This window comes from Coccinella septempunctata, chromosome 9 (genome assembly GCF_907165205.1).
Source record: "Coccinella septempunctata chromosome 9, icCocSept1.1, whole genome shotgun sequence".
Classification (NCBI taxonomy): Eukaryota; Metazoa; Arthropoda; class Insecta; order Coleoptera; family Coccinellidae; genus Coccinella; species Coccinella septempunctata.
In genome coordinates, this window is record NC_058197.1 from 8,770,858 (window position 1) to 8,780,125 (window position 9,268).

The following is a 9,268-nucleotide window of genomic DNA, read 5'->3' on the forward strand; positions in this document are numbered from 1 at the left end:
CACCCCCTCCCTAAAGTTTCCCCCAATTATCCGTATACACCCTGTATATTTTGACGTGAATTTGGTAGCCTCCGATGGTTTCGTCACTTGATCCGTTTTGTAGATACACAAGCAAAATCGAAAAAAAAATTCTAGTTACCCCTATTATTCTCCCGAAATATTCCCTCTAAATCTTCGAAATAAGGACGCACTAATTTATGATGCCCTCAAATTAGTAATCGGAAAAGTATTTCATGAACTCAACGTCATTTCTCAATGCGTTTGTAGGAATAGATCTTCCATTATGCATCCTTTGCTCTATTTGCAACCGAAAACAAGTTCAAAGATTCGGTTATAGAACGTGGAATTCCTGTTAACCTTTTGAATCGATAAGCGTGTTCCATGAAATGTAACTAGAACGAATAACATTACTTTCACCTTCTTAACATTTTCTAGTATTTTTCGAAGAAGTCAACGTAACTGTTTCGAGATGTTTATTTTTTTCAGAGAAATACGCTCTGTGGTAATCATACAATTTAAAAATGGGGTCTGAGATTTTGATTTTGTTTCCCATAGATTATGGAATGTGAATTTCTAGAAAATTCTTGATATTCGCGGTGTTTTCAATAGATTGGCTGATTTTGACTTTTTGTCACTGATTGTAACGTTACAATATAAAATTATAATTTCAACGTTCTTTATTTTCAGTTCAGTCAGTATTTTTTCTAGTTGATTTGCTCCTGACAAATTAGTGCAAGAATTTACGCAGGAGCAAATCGTTTATTTCATTTTATAATTGATTTTGTTTCAGAAATTGGGAGTGAAAAACCTAATAAGTTTCAGGAAATGCAGAATCCTCCCAGAATAAATTTCAATCGATATTCTACCTTCTGACAAAAAAAAGCCTCATCTTTGAAAACACCCTATAGTCTAATGCATCCAGAGTTAATTTCAAAAAAGCTGGAATTTCATTTCACAACTAAGTTTCTAAATTCCTACTACTGTTGTGTGTTGAATAATTAGTTGTATTTTTTTTTATTCCGTGGCTCACACCATGTTGAAATTGCTATTTTTCGTCTTCTGTCAAATCTTCCTTATGTGGGACTTGAAATACAAGAATCCGTACCTCGAATATCCAAAATGAACTAATACCTTTTTCCCTACTTTGTTTCATTCTATAGGTTTCCTCTGAACCCTGAAATAACTGGTTTCCTTCATCCTATGCAAGGATTTGTTCCATTTATTTCAAAGAAGAGGATTTGGATAGAATCTCTCTTCCATATGTAAGAGTCAGAGAACATGCTGTAATTTCCATTTTCCTTCAAAAGAGGTAAGATTCATAATCCATAATTTCAAAAAAAAAAATAATTCTGAGAACTTCCATTGTCAGCATGAAAGCTATATTAAAGATAATAATTAGCTTTCAATGCTTTTGTCAATGGCTGGTCAATATTATTGATTATTAATTGTTAATTAATTTGTTAATTCTTAAATTTCAGGTTATCACAGCTACCCTCATAAAATAGAAGAGTTACCTGTCGAACCCATGGACTTTCGAGAATTCCATGGTGATTGAGATGGTTCCATCAACCTCAAGGGACTCCATAGATGAAGTTACACTTATGGAAGGAAATGAAACAAATGTTCTAGAAAATACCGCTCCGAAATATAAATCACTAATACACCATATCCTATTGCAGAGATTGTGTGTTGATCCGAATATTGTATATTTTGTGAATAAATTGCACGTTCTGTAAATTATTTCCTGTATAAATCTTGTATAATTATAATAAATATCAATAATTTTACTATCTGTGTTTTCATTGTATAATTATGATATTCTCATTCATATGGAATTTGGAGGAGTTAATTAATTAACTGTTAGAGAAACAAATTTTTCATCCAATCGGAAATGAAACTGATAGATAGATAGATGATAAAAGGCTAAAGTTTATGACATTTTGACTTATGTGACTTCTGGTTTAATTATTTATGGATACGGTGTCGAAGAAAACCGTTGTTTTTATTGTTCAGTAGCTTATATTTTTATGTAAATAAATTGAATCGAAAGAAGTGGGAAGAAATTTCTCAATCTTAATTGGTGCTTTTTAGAAATACCTTCATTATATTACGAAAAAAAAACGACAAATTTCTTACCGCACATAAGAAATATTATTTTATTATTATTATTAACAAAATGTAAACTATGAAAACAAAAAGAATGGTCTAATATTATTAAAAACAGAAATCGAAGTAGTCATCTTCTTCTCAGGAAAAATGTATTATTTGTAATAACACGTGGCACAAGTACTATTATGGAAAAAAAATTTCAATCTTTTGGGAATTGAACCCAACAATTTCTCCACAAAGCTATATTTCGTGGCATTTCGACACTGTTGGGATGCAACAAATTCATGTACGTCTATGATCCAATACAGCGTAAAAGAACATCGCCATGAAATGACGAGAAACTAGGTCTAAGGGCGCCGTTAATTACGTTGACATATATTGCCATTAGTTTTTTCAACCCTTGTTCACAAATCATTTTTTTTCCACTGTGCAGAACAGTTAATAAAGTTAATTAACTGAGTGAACCTTTTCTTCGCCAGTCCAAAAGACACATTAGACTTGTACTTCAATTATTTTCAGCATGATTTCTGAATTCAATTGTCATTAAAGGTGAACCGAAGAAAATTCGAATTGAAGAAATTCAAACAAACCAAATTCCCGCCACAATGTACCCTTACCTATTAGTTGGGGAGCTTACGATGCTGAATCGGAATTTAATCTAGCGTCGTGGAGACCTAGTAGATTTTGAAGATGAGGTGGTAGAAAAAAACGAAAGTTCTATGATGTATGCACTTTTAGCGGTGGGGAAAGCGTCTGCAGGTTTTCGAAGATATAAAAAAATCGTCAGGTGTACTTGTAGATACTTGAGCGTGTTAGATTTTCATACCGATGGTTAATCTCGGTGCTGCACACGTGTAGACACATTAATCTGACACTAATCGGGGTTTTGACAGTTTGCAGATGATGACAAGGCATTTTTTTTAAATATCTCCATTCCTGTACATAGGTAGGTAACTTTGATTGTTTCTGTATTCATGATTCAAGTTGTAGATAATAAAATTCTATACAACTTTTGTCTGAAGCAATTTTCCATACTCTTAACCGTTTTCGAGTTAGAGGGTGATAAGGGCGAGGAGCTTAGCCACACATGCGAAATGCCAAGGTCAATGTAGAAACCCAATATAATGTACATTCATCGTCATATATCTAGAAAACGTTCAAACGTAGAAAAAATTGCTTCCGACAAAATTTGTAGAAAATGTTATGCCCTACAACTTTTATAATGAATGCGAAAACAATTTGAAGCCCAGGAGAGGAGATAATCCAAAAAACTGATTTTTGTGACCTTTATGGCCAAATTTTATTGTTCCGGCTTGCTGAAACTGCCAGATTATATTTTTTCCGTTATTCTTGAATCATCAGCTGTAAAATAAGAAAAAAGCCACCTCGCTCGAGAACGTACACGTGACATTTTTTTTGCAAATTTGGCGCCCTCCCATACATTTTTGTCACGCTTTAATTGTCAGTATCATCAATTCATTATCTTTTGAGTGAAAGTAATTCATCCGAAAAAAAGTTTGAATAACGATTTCGATATTGTTGAATGACGAATAATCGAGTTATAGCTTTTCTCTCTTTATTTCCGATTCAAATTGAGCTTATGAATTGGAAAATCCTATTCCACCTTCTATCAAGGTTGATTCATTTAAATAGCTTGGATTATTCAAGAAATTCATGTATGCATCATGAATAACAAAGCGAAGAATCATTCCAAGTCTTATTCACAAATGAAATAGAAATTCGAAAGACAATTCAAAAGACATTCAGGAATAAAGAGGAATTTTTCTGGTGTACTGATGATTTTGTGAAGAATTAAAACATTCAGCCAATTATCATTGTCAAGGGTAGAATTTCAAATTCGTAAAGTGGTTCACAATTTCCGCGATTTTGTCGGTATATAATAATTTCGTAAGCACCGGGTGATGTAAGGGGGGCAGTTCAGCTGATTTAGAGGGTTCGGAAAATAGTCTATTTGTTAAAACTGCTGAGTTTCACCAAACGAATGTAGGAAACAATTCCTACCCTGGAGCCAAATTAGAAATAAGAGAAAAAAGCTTAAGAAATCCAGCCTTTATCTAACGCTAATATAAACTTTGTAAAAATGATGAGTTTAGCACCGAGGGTGGTTTGTATAGTTTGACTCATGGAGCAAAGAAGAGTGTTTTAGGCCACGGTATTTATGAAATTTCATTTTTTTATAATTCTTTAGGGCAAATCGGCACGAAAAAATGGATATTCCGGCCTACTAGTCGTTATATACTAATTTAGAAAGCACCGTGTGGGAGAGGCAGGGTACAGGATATCCCAAATTGTTTAATTTTAGGCGTTTCTCGTACTTTTAGACTAGATAGGGAAAAACGTTTAGAGGAGTACTGGGATTTTCGTGGAAAGTCCAGTAGCGGTAACCGTTTCTCGATATCTTCATTTGTCTTAAAGATATAACCAAATTTTGATATTTTGTCGATTTCGAAAACTTCTTTATTTCCGAAAATATCTAAAAATGATGAAACCTTCTCACAGGCACTTCAACAATGGGAATACGACACTATATTCTTTTTTTTTTCAATTTTTTGTACTAAGGGGATTAAAACACTTCGTTATTGTGAATTCTTTTTTGATCTTAAATCATACGTTTAAAATATTAGCTTCTCAAAAAAAATATATACAGTGTGAGTCTTTGATTCGTACGAATATTACAGTACGAACAGTAGATTCTTGAGATCAAAAGAAACACTTGTTTCCTTTACCATTTTTTCCGAATCAGCTCAGTTGAAAGATACAGGCTGTTGAAAAACCTTAAAAAAATGTTATTTTCAGTTCTATCTCACAAACGGTTGTATCGAATGAAAAGAATTTTTCATTTATTCGATGAATTTTTGTAGAACACAAGATATCACCCACGTTTTCCAGTTTTCTCATTATGACCATTACGTATCATAGAAATACCAAAAATTTTCACAATCCAACTCTCGAAACTAAGTTGGCCGCTATGTAATGAATATTTGAACGTTTTGTAAAATAAAAGTATTTCTCATATTTTCTCGTATAATACGCCGTTTTCGAGTAATTTGATGTTCAAAAATTGAAAAGAATCTGTGAAATTTGAAAAAATTGGGCACTTTGGCTTAATACAACTCTGTTTAAAAGATCCGCAGATGTGTAGTTTCACAAGCTGTATTCGGGTTCGGCTTTTGGACGGTCCGAGGATGGTTCTAGAACTGCGCAGAGGATTTTATACTAGGGCGCAACAGTTTTGCGCAGTCCTAGAACAATTCTCGGACCGTCCAAAAGCCGAACCCGAATACAGCTACAGATATAGCTAGTTGTTCAGAAGGTTATTTTGTTTTTCCAGGGGTGGCACAACTCATTATGAAAACTTAAAATGGCTATATCTTTTTATCAGGTCCTAATCGGAAAATATGGTATGGGAAAAGGTGTTTTTTTGACCTCAAGACTCTACTGTTAAAATATTTGTTCGAGTCAAAGACTCACCCTGTATATGCCGTTATATTACATCTTCAAGGTAAAATCAGCATAAAAGTGAATAATAAATAACTGTTGAGTCTCACCTACATTATTCTATGAATGAAGTGGACATAGAATTCTTCAATACACTGTGATAGTAAAGGTCATGGAATGAAATGAATTTCAATCAATATTTTGCACTAGATCATTTCCAAAATTGCCATTGCCATAGATATATCCAACCAGTGGATGGGAACGAATGGTCCTATGGCCTGGCCAGCAAGATCGGCAGACTTCAAAAGTTAAGCGGCCTATAGACGAGCAACCTAGTTGAACGTCTGTGGGCCGGTTGGTGGTTGATATTCCTTCAACCTCGTATGGTTTACGACTTGTCGACTACATAGTTGTCAACTAAGTTGCTCGTCTGTGGGCCGCTGCTCGTTTGTGGATATTTTCGTATGGAGACGAGGGATGTGTTAAAAAAAAATTCTCTAGACTCCAGTCATAAATGAGGCCGATTTAAATCATAGAGTCAGAAACATTTTACGTGTTATGCTGTTGAATAAGGTGAATTCTGTTAGAAAAAGATGTCGAATTTGTTTTCAGAATAATGGCACTCAATTTGCGAACTCTTTATGAGTTATATTGAAATTGATTATAGAAATTCTGCTCGATATTTATTCAAATTGAGTGTAACATAAATTTCATGATTTTATTCACTTTATAGGTGTTTCAGCTGACAAATGAAATTCCATTAACGGAATATTTTAATTCGTATTCTATGAATAGAGATTCATTGGGTGTTTCAGATATGTCAGCACTATAAGCCTTGTATGAAAGTTCGTCTTGAGGAAATTTCGAGAAATTACATGAATTTCTATGAAAAAACGAAATTGGAATATTCTCATTCACTTCATGATGTAATTCAATACACAACCTTTTCACAAGACTGTGCTCCGAGTGAGACAAAAGTCCCGTAACATATTGACATAATATGCTTTTACTTTCAATTAGATGTTAATTTTCATTGGCTTACATGCTTAATATAGTTTGAGCTGTTTCCAACCCATCTGACCCAACACTTATAAATGAAATCGTTTCAAATGGTTCTTCATCGATATATGGGTCGAGCTTCTATCAGAAGTCTTTCTCGAGTAGGCTTTGAAATTTTGGCTATATTTATGTAGTATTAAACTTTTAGTTCGAATACGCTGCTTCGCTCGCGCAATATTTCATAGTAAAATGCTAGTTAAGATATCATAAAAAAATTATGATCATGTAAAGAATACCCGCACGATGAAAAGAACCAAAAACAAACACCAATTACGGAAAGATTTGCGCAATCTTCCTGAAAAAAAAACACTGCAATTCCCTACGGTACGACGTTATCTTTTCTTTCGATCCTAGTCCAAATCGAAATGATAATGCCCCTCTGTAATCCCATCCCACCTTGAATGAGCCGTTACGTTTCTTGCCTAAATTTGTAGGTATTTCTTTAACCTGTCAAATCGGGCGAAATATCCGCTGTATACTATGCTGCGAAGAACTGAGATGTATGCCTTCGCCTAGTTTTTAAGACAACTTCTCGTGCTCTAACAAAATTGTACCTGATCATTTTCCTCTATCTCTTATAATAGGCCATGAAAACCTGAAATCAACGGCTTCATTTGCTTATGACAAAAATTGATATTTTTATATAGTCATTTCTACATTATACATATAGGAATGAATTTCACACAAAAACCTACTCGAATAAATTCTCCACACTATACAGTGTGAGTCTTCGACTCGCACAAATATTTTAACAGTAGATTCTTGAGGTCAAAAGAAACACTTCTTTCCTATACCATTTTTCCGATTCGGCCCTGATAAAAAGATATAGCTATTTTAATTGTTCATAATGAGCTTCAGAAGTTCAGAATAACTAGGTAAATTTGTAACACCTACACATCTGTGGATCTTTTAAACAGAGTTGTTTTCAGTCAAAGAGGCTGCGTATCTTCATATCTATTTATAGGGATTCCTATTCTTGCAATAGACATGTTTCAAATAAGTACTTGGTTCGTTTTAGCTCGAAGGACCAATGTTCGGTCGTCATTTCAAACTACTATTTTCATAAGAAAAAACACAACTTCATGTTATAGCTCCGCAATTAAACCTGTAGGAAAAAATCATAGCCACTGGATTGCTATCAAAAAAGTGTCTGTATTGTGTCTTCATTTCAACATCCTAGCACAAACCAGAAACAGAGATAATGACCAAAGTTGAAATCGCCCAAATTCAAATTTTGGCCTCTAACTCAAAAACAAAAGAGGATAGAGGAATGCAGTTGATGGCATTATTAGTTCCTCGAAAAAAGACGACATGAATGGTACATTCATTTTTCTCTATCTCGTTGGGTTAAAAAGTTGTAGTTCAGGTATCACCAATTTTGCCCACCCTTTACAAGCAAATGGGATATTAGATCCCGGGCATATTAGATCCCGGGCGATTGTTGTCAAATTAATAATACTTTACAAAAGCATAGATGAGGCCATCAATATTACAGTCAAGAATTGTAGATGTGACAACTTTGAGTAGTACCACGTGTAGAAACTCAATTTGAATTCTTTCTAAAAAGCGGAAGAATTATTTGAATTTCGAAATACAAGGTGATATTTTTACCCTGAACACTTTGAGTAAGGATTAGTGAGTCCGGCTCTGGAATATTGAAATGATTGATATGTCTCTGTTCGATCTAAGCATGTGTCATTGATTTTCCAAGTTTCAATCAATTCCATGGATAAGTTTGGCTCTGCTGATTGTCTCAGTATTTCCATGAATCTCTCATAAGAGTATAAACAGTTACTCCCGGGACACCCTGTATAATAAAGATGATGCATAAAATAAGCATATCGGTATCCTTAGATTTTGACGAGCTGTTTAGTTCCATTATATAAAAGGAAAGAGGTTATGTTCAAGAGTATTCAAGACAATCTAAAATTGCCTTTCTCGTAGCATCAGTATTATTTTCTTATCGGAATGAATGTCAGCTGAACAATAATTTTTGTAGAATCATTGATCAAATTTTCCATCTCATCAATGCTTCCATTGTTTCGACCTACTGAATCAAATATACGAAAGATCATCGCCAAGAAAGGATGCAACTTTCAAGAAATATTAATTGAAAAAGTTCCATTTCACTTCAGATGTGAAAAAAGTTCCGCTGATCATCAAATTCGAAATGAAAACAAACAAACCATTTCACTTCGACACATATTATTTCTCGGTACAAAAATAGCTGATTTCCTGTCTTAATTATGTAGTATTCAAATTTATGAAAAACAAACTGTGTTAAGAACTGAAACGGACAAATGAAAGCAGTCTGTCGTATCGATGTATGAATTGAATGAAAATGATGGAAAGGATGTTAAATATTGAGAGTTAAGCGACAAGAAGTGACAGAAACGATTCGTTTTCAAATAACTGACCTCGTTCGTACCAGGTTTTGATAAACATGCATTTGATGAACAAAACCTGCCATTGAACATAGATGTCCTAATTTTGGGATCGGTGTTTTGAACGGATCCTTATTTTTGGAAATATTGGGAAAACGTTTTTTTTTTAGCCAAGCAGCGGCCTAGTTCAGTACCTTGCTTCCTAATTTTTTCAAATGAAGATTTTCAGAATGTTGTGCATTATTTTGTAGACAGAA

At 33.9% G+C, this 9,268-nt stretch overlaps 1 long non-coding RNA gene across 1 annotated transcript; it reads left to right on the forward strand.

Moving 5' to 3' along the window:
• Positions 1-807: 807 nt before the first annotated feature.
• Positions 808-1,787, forward strand: LOC123320483. Its single transcript, XR_006538768.1, has 2 exons — positions 808-1,309; positions 1,479-1,787. It is a non-coding gene; the product is annotated as an uncharacterized LOC123320483 (long non-coding RNA).
• Positions 1,788-9,268: the final 7,481 nt, after the last annotated feature.